Here is a 14,985-nt window from a genome sequence, read left to right as displayed (position 1 = left end):
TTTAGCATTTTGAGAGAGTTTTGTGGTACTAATTAATATTTATGCAATAATTAATATCCATTTTCGCATAGAAAATAGTGCAACTTTTTATAACGCAAATTATTGTTGTCTATATCACACTCTTGATGTTTTATAGTGTCATCCCTTCACTGCTGTGTACTTTTTTCAGTATTGTGGCCGATTTGTAGATTGTGCACACAAAAATTCTCTGTATCTTCCTATTTTTGTCAATTTTCCCATTAATTTCCTATGGTCGGTCATTTTTGACCGAAGATCATGAGTGTGACTTTTTTTTTTTACGACCACTCAGCCTATTCGAATCATAGCCTCAATTTTATTTCGGCATTCCAGCATTTCCATTAAGTTCACATTCCAAGTGCCATAAAAGTCGCCAAGTTTCATCCCATTCCGATGAAGCTATGATTTAAAAAAATTCAAAAAGTAAACTTCTCCAGTGAGAAACGACCGAAAAATACTGGTTGTACTTTTCCATCCAACTGCAATGAATGTGGTTCTGGATGCTTGTACAATGTACGAATGTACAATGTCATGTGACTAATGACTCAGGAGAACAATCACAGTCCCAAACCCTTCACATAATCATATCCTGAGAATGCACGGCCAGTTTTGAATGGCTGTCAATAGAGAAACAAGGTTTAGACCCTGTGTGCATTATTTTCCCCGTTCTAATGTTACAAACTAGACTTTTAAGGAAAGAAAAATTGCATATACAGGCATTTTGACATTTGAAATTAGTAGGTTATGTTACTTTTCAACTGAACCTGAACTGGAACAAAACTTCTTCTTGTAATTATACTATTGATACTATTGATCATGGGCATCACTAGACCTATTTTAGATGAGCTTTATACCTCAGTGCAGCAAAAATTAGTTGTAATATTTATTTTACAATAAATCCAAAAGCAAAACGTGAAAAAAAAACTAATAAAAGGAGTGTAAATGAGCTAATGAGTGTTCCTCTGCAGCCATCCACTGGTTATAGTGGTCATTTCATGACATTTTCACGTTAAAAGTGTTTTTTTTCCATCAGGTGACAGACATACTCCACTACATTATTTTTAATGTTTCCATGAATGAAAATGAGAAACGTAGATCTTTAAAGTTAATTTTACTGCACACACGTAGTTTTAAAAATATTACGTGTTATTACAAATATATATATATATATATATATATTGTCATGATCCCAGCCTGTGTTTCCCTGTCTTGTGAGGACTTTTGTTATTTCCTGTCTTGTGTCATGTTTTGTAGTTCTTTGTAGTTTTTCATGTTGATTAGTTCTCCCAGGTGTTTCCAATTTAGCCACTCCCTCTTGTTATCTTGTTAAGCTAGTCTTCCCTTTGTATATATAGTGCTTGTGTCTTACTGGTGTTTGTGGGTTGTTATACATGTTATGGTTGCTTCTAGTTTGTGTGTCCTAGTGGTTTTTGTTCCTTCGTTTCTTTATTCCTGGAGTTATTTGGTTCAATGTGTTATTTTATTAAAAAACCCTGCATTTAGATCCTCGCCTTCGTCTGCTTTCTCCAGCATGTGACATATATATATATATATATATACACTATAAAGGTATTCATAATGTACATTATAAAGCATTATATCTTTTCATAAGTTTTGAAATTGGTTGTTTTTCATGTGCTTTAATGCATTATACTTTCTAGAGGTGTGTTCAATGAATAGACAATGTATTATAACTGAGGTTACAATTATTCATGAGACCATATAATACATTATAAGGTGCATTACAAGGCATAATTACTGCATTAATAATGCATTATCCATAAAGGCTTAAGTAAGTGTTACCAAAATATTTCATATCTATATTCTTAATGAATATTAGCTTGTTATTTAAAATGCTTCGAAATGAATTCATGGATTGGCTTGATATAGTGTAGACCCTACTGTATTGTTCATGCCTCCCCTAGTTTACAAACAATTAATTACTTCTTTTGTTTTTAAATCCTTCCCCATTTGGCCTAGAATCACCCCTGATATTGATCATAAGGTCACACTTTAAGTTTATTGTCCAATTCTCATTATTAACTGACTATCAACTATGATGTTTGCCTCAGTAAACTCCTATATACTGCTTAAGGGATGTAGAATATGATCATGCAGAAGAAGACATTAATATGTGCTTTATAAGTACTCATAAACAGCCAATATCATAGTGATATGCCTGATAATAAGCGACTAGTTAATAGAATTGAATCCTAAACTAAAAGTGTTATCAATCATAATTTATTTTGCAGACAGGTAAACGAAATATCATGACTAGTTTTTGTGTGGTAGTGTAAAAGCAAACATTGCTACTCTGACATGAGCTCCAGTAATATTGCCATTTGACTAACAGACACCACTAAGATGGCATCAACACAGTGATACTGAGCACTTGCTTTGTGCATTTCTGGCACTAAATATAACCAAATACTCACACATGTAGTCTGTGCACAACCCAGGCCTCTATTTTACCTCCCTATCGATCTCACCTGTCAATACACCAGTGAAAGTAATTGGGTCTTTTGTGGATGGGTGTAGGTTTAATTATGTTGACTGTCCGGATCAATTTTAGGGGGCATCGTGCAGGCTGAGGGGGCAGACCTTTCCAGACGTCGCTTGACGAAGCATTAGGAAATGGCGTATTCTTATTATTATGATTTTCGAGTCAGGGTTTGCTGAGTAATTCAATGAAAATCCTTTGGTAAAAGGGACGAGTTGAGTCCACCGCTTGCCTCCGGGGGAGCAGACGTGTTTTATAATGAGAGAACGGTTTTATTTCTCCAGAGGGAACCGCCATTAGATTGAAACACTGTTCATCTGACACTGAAAGCCATTCACGTCTCATCGCCCATAAATAGACTACTTTGCACAATTGTATCTCTCGTGTATTCCTCTCTTCTGACCTGATCTGTACTGTGAGCCCATATTAGCAGTGTTGGTAGATATGTGCCGTGTTAGGAAATGCCAACATGCTGTTCATGTTTGACTAGCTGTCAAATAGCTTTATGATTCAGGTTACTGTTGTAGATCCCCAGTTAACAGTCACTATTATTGGTCAGCATTAATGTTATAACATTTGCAGAAATAAAAGCACATTATAGATTTGAAGGGCTGGGTATCGATACAGATGTCTCGATTCGATTCCAATTTGCAAGAGCTCAATTCGATTCAATTAGTCTCAGTTCCCAATTCGATTCAATGAAAAATTTTCACCGGCCCCACCACAAAAAAAGGTAATAAGTAAGTCAAATGTAACCTGGTATTGTAATAAATAAGGTTATGACACCAACATTTTAGGGTTACACTTTATTTTAAAGTGTCATTGTTACAGTGTAATTATATATTTAAGTACTGGGTAATATTAATGTACTTGGTAGAGGGTTAGTTGCATGCAATTATGCATAATTTACTGTTATTACTATTGTAAGTACATGTGTAACAAGGACACTGTAAAATAAAGTGTTACCAATTTTAGCAATTTACCAGGCAAATTTCACAATTCTTGATTGATTCCAATTTCAATACCACAGTTAAAACTACAAAATTTCAAACAGTATTGAAGACAATAATTAATTAAATAAGAACAAACGATCAAACTACAAGCAATAGCTCAAATAAATACAATAGAACAAAGATACAAATTGATTAAACAGTGCTTTTCAGGTTTTTCCGGTAGGAAATGTAATAAAGTAATCAAATGTAAAAATAACACGGCATACATTAAATATAGATTAATCCTTATCAAAGGGTCAAACGTTGTTCAGTCTAGAGCAGTGAGTGATTTTCTCTTTGTCTGTTGTTGTTTGGTTAGCATTAATGACAGACAGCAGCAATACTGTCACTTTAAGAGTGAATGCACGGATCTAATACACTGATACACATGAGTTTACTTTCTCAACTGTTTATGTTAACTGACTATGTTCACAACGATACTAACCAAGACGGGCAGTCTGACATCATTTCGTGTGAATTTGTAGCCTGGATGCCAGCCGAACTTAGTCCCGCCCACAACATTTGAGTTTGGGAAGTTCGGTCTGGACTTGATCCGTTGTGGAGCAACTATGCTGGAACAGAAGCTGTTCGGATCATTTCAATTGTCATGGCGGGCTTTAGACGATGATGGGCAGATGATCAACAGTAACGTAATCATCACGCCACCAAAGAGCGCTTGGGTTGAATTCGTTCACTAAACGGAGAACTTGTTCGTATATATGCTTTCACCTTCACTTTTTCTCTCAGAAATGATGATCGTGTTATGCAAAGTACTCAGTGTATCCTTGAATTCTTTTACAACACCGGCAAAGATCGTTTACACTCACTTCTTCCAGCGTGCGTGCAGACAGGGTTGCCAAGTTTTCACAACAAAACCTGCCCAATTGCTACTCAAAACTAGCCCAAAACAAGCCCAATAGCTTTCTGGGGGGGTTCTCCAGGAAAAATGACGTTCGGGGGGTAAAATATGTGTTTTTTTTGGCAGGGTTGTCTGGGTTCCTGGGTCTAAATATCACATAATCTGTGTTCAATCAGTGTTCAAGTGTAAGAAGACGTGAAAGAGAACTAAATGTAGTATTATGTCTGAGACGCGTGGCTTTCTGTGTGCGCACACAAAACTTCTCACACAGTGCATGAGTACAAAATTAGTTCACTTTTGCATCTTTTTGCGCTTGAACGTTTAAATTGGAAAGGCTTAAAAACACGCAAATGATAAGCGATCGTAACCATGCAGCACTGGCCCGATCGGGACATTGACAGTTCCTGACAGTCCGAAACGCCGAATAAGAGGATGACATCTTTTGAAAAAATGAAAAAAGACTGATTAGTAGTTTCTTCTGAGAAACTATTCATTGCAAAAAAATTTTTATTGAATGTGCTGGTCAAAAAGCCTCCTCAGAAGTGTGTGTTTCAGGAGGGGAGCAGATCCAACTCACTGCTCTGACACTTACAACATAAAATATCAAGATTTCAGAGCCATACAGTCCGTGAAAAAATAGATCACTTTATACAATAAAAGATTGTTTCAATTTACAGAGTGTCTATTTACACTAAGTGCATTGTTAGCAGAGGCTATTTACACTAACTCCGCCCACTGACGTCTGATTGGCCCTGACAAAATTACAGAAGATGGCAGATTGTCAACAGTATTAATAGTGTAGAGGTGACGCACGTGATAGTTCTGATGCAAATCGACCCAAGTTCAAATCCGCCTTTTGCCGAACTCACTCTACTCCCTTTTCTCATCACATATCAGATCAGATAGGAATTTATTCTCAATAAAAATGAAGAAAATATTAGAAAAGTGGAAATAAAGTGTCTAACGTGTGTTTAATAATAAAGTGTTTAGGGTTAGAGGTCAGTGTAGGGATGGCCCAATAAGGCGGCATCCATTTAATAATTTTAATACATGTTATTATTGCATGCAGTTTAATGTACAACAACACTGAGGTGCAAGTATAAATAGCATCTAACTACTATTTACACAAATTCTGCTATTTATGCTTAGTGTAAATTAAATCCATTGCCATTTATACTTTTGCAAATAGCCACTGCCTTTAATTAATAGAAAGAAATATTTGTGATTTACATGTAAATTGCATGCCAAAACAACAACAAAAAAAATATTTTGATAGTCCACACATAGACATTCTACTAACTACAACAAGTAACTTTGCAACTACATGTCAACTAACTCTCATTAGAGTATAAGTTGGTTAAGATTCGGGTTAGTAGAATAAGTTCACACGTCAAAATATCAAAGCAGACAGTCTACTAATACTCTAATGAGAGTTAGCTGACATGAGGTTGCAAAGTTACTTGTAGTTAGTAGAATGTTTAAAGTGGACCGTTGAAATAAGTAATAAAAAAAGTGTTTTTTTGAAAGTGTTACCAAATACAATGAAGGAATATGGCAGCATAATGGCCAGCCAAACCTTCATCTTCAGGTCCAGTATGTGAACGCAGTTCCATGGCGACTTTGAAACTTAATAAAACGACCTTAAAGCCACGAGGAGCTTCTTCCAGCGTGTGTGGAGATGATACGGTGAGTTACAGCGGAGGTGAAGCGAGGAGACGACCCAGGCAGCGCAGTCGCTCATCTGTCAGTCATCGCCCGCCGCTCTCAGAGGACAGCCTCACCTGAGGATGGAGTCATTCAAAGGTGACAGCATTGAGAATTACCTGTGAAAATATTATATTTATATGGATGAGATCCTGTGTGACTGACAGTGTCATTTAGAGGGAGTCAGCCACTGTCTTCAGTCAGCGTGTGTTTACATCTGCACACTTCTATTGACATGATCCAATCAAGATAAGACGTTTTACTTAATATGCTGAGCAAAGTCACCAGAATATGCCTCAGTTAAAGTTTACAGAGGTTTCCTTCAACCCCAAAACACAGCACAATGCAATGCATAATTCAAAACACAAGTGAAATTAATTAAATAGTTAAACTCTACTGGAAAGGCATGTCTAACAACAAACAGGCTACTGTCAAAGTCACGTATAAGCAAACTCTGCTGAATAATGATAATGTCCACTCTTGGTTATGAAGCAGGATGAATAGCCGAGGCCAAAAGCCGGCATTCTAGTGCGTGCCAGGGCCAGAGCTCATTTACCCTCCTCCATCCCCAGCTCCACCTCTTGTCAGTCAGGATTTGCCATTCTGATTCCCCCTGAATCAGACTAAATTCCTGAATTATGTTGTACATTTAAATATTGACATTAATGAAATCTGCAATACATTGTTGGTTGTGTTCTGTTTACCCTAAGGGGGTTTTATCTCTGCTCTCTTGCCCAGAACAGAACCATACCACCAATCCAAACTATATGCTAACTGTCAATCATCTTTGATGATGACAGAACTTCTGTTTGTGATCTGACGTGGATTCTGACCAACATATAAGCCAGAAATATTTATATGCGATGCAAAACTATGCGCGCTGACCATTACTATAGTAAACATGGTAAATACAACTGCTTGAAGAAATCAGACAAATCATATAAGTTAGGTTATCACAATCATGTATTTATTTTATCTGTCAGTACGTCTCATCTCTTTGGACTGTCGGATATCCATATTTAGCTCCACATATGTTATTAAATAAAGCAACTCTCCTCTGTTTCTCTGACTGAAGATATAACTGCATTGGGACTGAGACATTTTTGGTGGAAAATTTGTAGAAATTAAATGTCTTTTTAAATGTGATGTACTACAAATAAACAGAAACAAACGCTCTCCTCTTTCTTTAGTGAAATAACTGTAAATACCACTTTATTTCTGTGTGACTAATGTGCAATCTTGACATAAATTAATTAATTATGATCAATATATCACTTATTATTGTAAAACATGTAAACACGGAAAACATAGACGCTCAGGTTTTAATTATTTAAAGGTGCTGTGTGTGAATTTTAGCGGTTTCTAGTGGTGAGGTTGTGAATTGCATCTCCCACCGCTCACCCCTCCCTTTCAAAGCACATAGAGAAGCTACAGTGGCCGACAAAGGACACAAATGTAGAGAAGTTTGTCCCTTTTGAAATGATGGGTGTGTGTGACGTTGTTCCAGAGAGGTGTGTTGCGGGCGAGTTTTAGTGAAGCGCTCGATGGTGGAAAAGCGGCTAATGTTTAGAAGAATCCAGCGTGTCCTTATTCCGGCTGGAGAAAACACAGTGCAGGTCCCAGAGCAGTTCCTCAGAAATGGAGCACATGCCGCTATCTAATCTAGGAGCGTGTTGTTTGATGCTCAAGGACAGCGTCTCCTCCACCCATATTGAAATTTAATTGAGAGCACCATTTAAGAAAGTCAGAGAGCTCCGGCAATGTCAACACGCGGCTATGTCAAACCCAGCACACAATCCCAGGTGTCTCCTTCAAGTCATCGGGAACGGCATGATGTGTTTGTTCCCAACTTTTGTCCCGAGCTCAGTTTTGATGCAAATGTCTCTGCGACGGAGCACGAGGTGAGAGGACTTGTCAAAGTCACAGGAGAAAGTGCGGTTATCATAAAAACAAACACGCAGACCACAAGGGCAATTACTGCCCTAATATCCCATTTCCCCTCAAGACACACATAACCTCAGCGCTAGATGATTGCCAGCGCAATATGAAGCCAACCATCTCCAAGTCACCTTTCCATAATGAAAAGAAGAGAGGAGTCAATGGAGAAAGCACAGAAAACATGTTCAAGCTACGAGGTGCAATAATGCACAATATAGATGGAAAATCATTTTGTGTGATCAGCTGATCATATAGCTTTTGCGACCAAAAAAACTAAAGAGGATTCCCACACTTATAAAATCAAGAATCTGAAATGTAATTCCCTCAGATTTATGATAATGTAATTCATTCGATCTTTTTTCCCCATGTGCATAATGCTGTTATTTTAAGGCTAGATGTGGGGCTTATCTTTTAGTCATATTAAAAATAATAACATAGCAGAAGTAACAGTTACATGTCAGGATCTATTATATACTGGTAGATATTGTATACATGTGATGGCCAGCACACATTGAACCAAAACATGCTCGACTTACCTGCCATTAGTTGGCAAAATACCAACATATCCATTTTGATTTTCAGAAATAATCCATGCAATGTTCCTTTTTATTTGATCAAATTATCACCGCTAAAATCACCACCAAATTTAATTTAGATTTTATTTCATTTTATGAATTATATGAATTTTCCATGAAAACATTTACAAAATATGGCAAAAAAGTTTTTTTGAAGGTAATATTTTCAATGGCACAACCTTGATGTGTTTGAGATTTAAGATAGACGTGTACGTTAACAATCAAGCAAAACACATTTGTTGTATATACGGTGTGTTGTTTTAATTCACTTGCACATATATTAATTATATAGTGTGAACATATATGGTTGCTACTTACAATATACCATAGAAAAAAAATAATCATCTAGATTCATACATGTGCAAATTTTAGTATGAATGTTTAATATGTTGTTTTAATTAACTTGCACATCTAGTTAAGCATGTACTCTAAAAAATGCTGGGTTAACAACAACCCAAGTTGGGTTGAAAATGGACTAACCCAGCAATTGGGTTGTTATAAACCAGTAAATGGGTTGTTTTAACCCAGTGGTTGGGTTAAATGTTTGCATGAAACAACCCAATTGCTGGGTTAAAACAACCCAATCTTTTAGTTAAAACAACCCAATTTCTGGGTTAGTCAATTTTCAACCCAACTTGGGTTGTTTTTAACCCAGCATTTTTTAGAGTGTGGACATTTTTAAAAGGGACTTTTTTTTTTTTTACCAGGCTTTCTGTGTTCAATTAGTTCAACATTATGTTCCTTTGTTATGTTTGAATGATATCTAGAGTTGTATATTAGTTATGGACAGCACTTTGGTCCATTTTATGGTTTTGAAAGTGCTTTATTAATAAAAGTTGAGTTGAGGTTAATATACACCGATCGGGCATAACATTATATCCTAATATTGTGTTGGCCCCCTTTAGCTGCCAAAACAGCCCTGACCCCCTCGAGGCATGGACTCCACTAGACCCCTGAAGGTGTGCTGTGATTTCTGGCTCCAAGATGTTAGCAGCAGATCCTTTAAGTCCTGTAAGTTGCGAGGTGGGGCCTCCATGGATCGGACTTGTTTGTTCAGCACATCACACAGATGCTCGATTGGATTGAGATCTGGGGAATTTGGAGGCTGAGTCAACGCCTTAAACTCGTTGTTGTGCTCCTCAAACCATTCCTGAAGCACCATACACAACAAACTGAGATGCTCTGTGTATTCTGACCCCTTTCTATCAGAACCAGCATTAACTTCTTGAGCAGTTTGAGCTCCAGTAGCTCGTCTGTTTGATCGGACCACACGGGCATCAATGAGCCTCGGCCGCCCATGACCCTGTGGCCGGTTCTCCACTGGTTCTTCATGACCCTGTGGCCGGTTCTCCACTGGTCCTTCATGACCCTGTGGCCAGTTCTCCACTGGTCCTTCATGACCCTGTGGCCGGTTCTCCACTGGTTCTCCATGATCCTGTGGCCGGTTCTCCACTGGTCCTCCATGACCCTGTGGCCGGTTCTCCACTGGTCCTTCATGATCCTGTGGCCGGTTCTCCACTGGTCCTTCATGATCCTGTGGCCGGTTCTCCACTGGTCCTTCATGACCCTGTGGCCGGTTCTCCACTGGTCCTTCATGACCCTGTGGCCGGTTCTCCACTGGTTCTCCATGATCCTGTGGCCGGTTCTCCACTGGTCCTTCATGACCCTGTGGCCGGTTCTCCACTGGTTCTCCATGATCCTGTGGCCGGTTCTCCACTGGTCCTTCATGACCCTGTGGCCGGTTCTCCACTGGTCCTCCATGACCCTGTGGCCGGTTCTCCACTGGTCCTTCATGATCCTGTGGCCGGTTCTCCACTGGTCCTTCATGATCCTGTGGCCGGTTCTCCACTGGTCCTTCATGACCCTGTGGCCGGTTCTCCACTGGTCCTTCATGACCCTGTGGCCGGTTCTCCACTGGTTCTCCATGATCCTGTGGCCGGTTCTCCACTGGTCCTCCATGACCCTGTGGCCGGTTCTCCACTGGTCCTCCATGACCCTGTGGCCGGTTCTCCACTGGTCCTCCATGACCCTGTGGCCGGTTCTCCACTGGTCCTCCATGACCCTGTGGCCGGTTCTCCACTGGTCCTCCATGACCCTGTGGCCGGTTCTCCACTGGTCCTTCATGATCCTGTGGCCGGTTCTCCACTGGTCCTTCATGATCCTGTGGCCGGTTCTCCACTGGTCCTTCATGACCCTGTGGCCGGTTCTCCACTGGTCCTTCATGACCCTGTGGCCGGTTCTCCACTGGTCCTTCATGATCCTGTGGCCGGTTCTCCACTGGTTCTCCATGATCCTGTGGCCGGTTCTCCACTGGTCCTCCATGACCCTGTGGCCGGTTCTCCACTGGTCCTCCATGACCCTGTGGCCGGTTCTCCACTGGTCCTCCATGACCCTGTGGCCGGTTCTCCACTGGTCCTCCATGACCCTGTGACCGGTTCTCCACTGGTCCTTCATGACCCTGTGGCCGGTTCTCCACTGGTCCTCCATGACCCTGTGGCCGGTTCTCCACTGGTCCTCCATGACCCTGTGGCCGGTTCTCCACTGGTCCTTCATGATCCTGTGGCCGGTTCTCCACTGGTCCTTCATGATCCTGTGGCCGGTTCTCCACTGGTCCTCCATGACCCTGTGGCCGGTTCTCCACTGGTCCTTCATGACCCTGTGGCCGGTTCTCCACTGGTCCTTCATGACCCTGTGGCCGGTTCTCCACTGGTCCTTCATGACCCTGTGGCCGGTTCTCCACTGGTCCTTCATGACCCTGTGGCCAGTTCTCCACTGGTCCTTCATGACCCTGTGGCCGGTTCTCCACTGGTCCTTCATGACCCTGTGGCCGGTTCTCCACTGGTCCTTCATGACCCTGTGGCCAGTTCTCCACTGGTCCTTCATGACCCTGTGGCCGGTTCTCCACTGGTTCTCCATGATCCTGTGGCCGGTTCTCCACTGGTCCTCCATGACCCTGTGGCCGGTTCTCCACTGGTCCTTCATGATCCTGTGGCCGGTTCTCCACTGGTCCTTCATGATCCTGTGGCCGGTTCTCCACTGGTTCTCCATGATCCTGTGGCCGGTTCTCCACTGGTCCTTCATGACCCTGTGGCCGGTTCTCCACTGGTCCTTCATGACCCTGTGGCCGGTTCTCCACTGGTTCTCCATGATCCTGTGGCCGGTTTTCCACTGGTCCTCCATGACCCTGTGGCCGGTTCTCCACTGGTCCTTCATGATCCTGTGGCCGGTTCTCCACTGGTCCTTCATGATCCTGTGGCCGGTTCTCCACTGGTCCTTCATGACCCTGTGGCCGGTTCTCCACTGGTCCTTCATGACCCTGTGGCCGGTTCTCCACTGGTCCTTCATGATCCTGTGGCCGGTTCTCCACTGGTTCTCCATGATCCTGTGGCCGGTTCTCCACTGGTCCTCCATGACCCTGTGGCCGGTTCTCCACTGGTCCTCCATGACCCTGTGGCCGGTTCTCCACTGGTCCTCCATGACCCTGTGGCCGGTTCTCCACTGGTCCTTCATGATCCTGTGGCCGGTTCTCCACTGGTCCTTCATGATCCTGTGGCCGGTTCTCCACTGGTCCTCCATGACCCTGTGGCCGGTTCTCCACTGGTCCTTCATGACCCTGTGGCCGGTTCTCCACTGGTCCTTCATGACCATGTGGCCGGTTCTCCACTGGTCCTTCATGACCCTGTGGCCGGTTCTCCACTGGTCCTTCATGACCCTGTGGCCGGTTCTCCACTGGTCCTTCATGACCCTGTGGCCGGTTCTCCACTGGTCCTCCATGACCCTGTGGCCGGTTCTCCACTGGTCCTCCATGACCCTGTGGCCGGTTCTCCACTGGTCCTTCATGATCCTGTGGCCGGTTCTCCACTGGTCCTTCATGATCCTGTGGCCGGTTCTCCACTGGTCCTCCATGACCCTGTGGCCGGTTCTCCACTGGTCCTTCATGACCCTGTGGCCGGTTCTCCACTGGTCCTTCATGACCCTGTGGCCGGTTCTCCACTGGTCCTTCATGACCCTGTGGCCGGTTCTCCACTGGTCCTTCATGACCCTGTGGCCGGTTCTCCACTGGTCCTCCATGACCCTGTGGCCGGTTCTCCACTGGTCCTTCATGACCCTGTGGCCGGTTCTCCACTGGTCCTCCATGATCCTGTGGCCGGTTCTCCACTGGTCCTTCATGACCCTGTGGCCGGTTCTCCACTGGTCCTCCATGACCCTGTGGCCGGTTCTCCACTGGTCCTTCATGACCCTGTGGCCGGTTCTCCACTGGTCCTTCATGAGCCTGTGGCCGGTTCTCCACTGGTCCTCCATGACCCTGTGGCCGGTTCTCCACTGGTCCTTCATGACCCTGTGGCCGGTTCTCCACTGGTCCTTCATGACCCTGTGGCCGGTTCTCCACTGGTCCTCCATGACCCTGTGGCCGGTTCTCCACTGGTCCTTCATGACCCTGTGGCCGGTTCTCCACTGGTCCTTCATGAGCCTGTGGTCGGTTCTCCACTGGTCCTTCATGAGCCTGTGGTCGGTTCTCCACTGGTCCTCCATGACCCTGTGGCCGGTTCTCCACTGGTCCTCCATGACCCTGTGGCCGGTTCTCCACTGGTCCTCCTTGACCCTGTGGCCGGTTCTCCACTGGTCCTCCATGACCCTGTGGCCGGTTCTCCACTGGTCCTTCCTTGAGCACTTTTGATAGAGACTGACCACTGCAGACCAGGAACACCCCACAAGATCTGCAGTTTTGGAGATGCTCTGACCCAGTCTTCTAGCCGTCACAATCTGGCCCTTGTCAAACTCGCTCAAATCCTTTTGCTTGCCCATTTTTCCTGCTTCTAACACATCAACTCTGAGGACAAAATGTTCACTTGCTGCCTAATATATCCCACCCCCTAACAGAGATCATCAGTGTTATTCACCTGTCATAATGTTATGCCTGATATGTGTATATTCTTATATCCAGAGGATGCATGTATGTGACAATAATGCCTTATAGGTAACATGTATGGTATTATCACTCTTGATATCGAGTAATATATGTCATATATATTACATGCTTAGAAATTAAAAATGAGCTGAATTTTAATATTGCACATGATGAGGTGAGATGTAGAGTTCTTAGTGGCGGTGCATGTCCATAAGCAGCAGGTATGAGGAGAGAGCAGATGTGTTTTGCCACACACACACACACACACACACACACACACACACACTCATGGATCAGAGAGAAATGACAGATTTATCCAAATAAAAGGCTTGAGCACTCCAGGAAAGCATTGTGTTATCGCTTTCATTCCCTGCAGTCTTCTCACGCTTTCACGGCCCCGTTCTGCTCTGAGTGCGGGATGCAACACAGACAGTGTTTGAAGAACAAACAGATCCCTTCCTGCTCTTATCTCTAAATGTCTTTTTAAACACATCACAGCTCCTCATAGGCTTTTAATGCTGCAGTAAATGCATGCTTCAGTGTCGCAGTCAGGCTGAAAAACAAGCAGCGGCAGATAACAGGCCAAGCCAGGGACAGTCCCACAAAACCTCCCAATATGATTTAAGAAACATGTCTTTTTTTTATTCAAATAAAGTGTGTTGTTTTGTTTGATGTTACAACACTTTATGGGCCAGTAAACAACACGCTTGAACCCAAACAATAATTTTGAGCAGCTACTGTGCTGGATGAAGGTTATATTTACTACGCCAATTGAAATTGAAACCCAGTGAATGCTCATAAGGCCTCGATATATATTCACGGAGATGAATATTCATGAATCATTCTCGATCTGTAACAATGCAATACTATCACATATAAAAACATTTTCTACTCACATAGGTGTGTTGCACCATTCCTGTCAGATCCAGAAGGCACAGCATTGTTTTAATCTCAATCTGTCTGCAAATCCAGTCTCTTGTTTACAAACGAATCCACGGTTAAATGAAGGAACAACAAGCAACGTCTTCCCCACGTGAGCTGGATATTCATTAAAAAATTAACCACACATTCCTAATATTAGAATCCGAAGGTAGCTCATGCAGGGACTGTGTTCTTCCACAACCAGGCACAGCGCAATATCCATGAGTCGGTGGGCGGGGCTACAGAATCAGGCATACTATTGATGCCGCGTTTCACCACACTCGCACCCTCGCACATTCTGAGATCGATTGTTTGCTGGGCCTGGTGTCAATAAATGCTTTTCTTTGACTAAAGGTCCTTTCACACTAGACTCGATTTTGACACGCAAATATTTCCTGTTTTTGGTTTTAATTTTGATCAGCTTTTTGTGTAATGAGTCCTTCCACACTGAACGCGAATGTGCTGCGGCGAAAAAATGACATTTATTTTTTTTTCCGCTTCAATGTCAATTATTTTTAACTCTAGCAGTGACAGAAAAGGCTTCAACCAATCACATACAAGGAAACAAA

The sequence above is a fragment of the Gobio gobio genome (assembly GCF_949357685.1).
Source record: "Gobio gobio genome assembly, chromosome: 14".
Lineage (NCBI taxonomy): Eukaryota > Metazoa > Chordata > Actinopteri > Cypriniformes > Gobionidae > Gobio > Gobio gobio.
The sequence above is the reverse complement of the archived record's forward strand: the minus strand, read 5'-3'. Positions refer to the sequence as shown.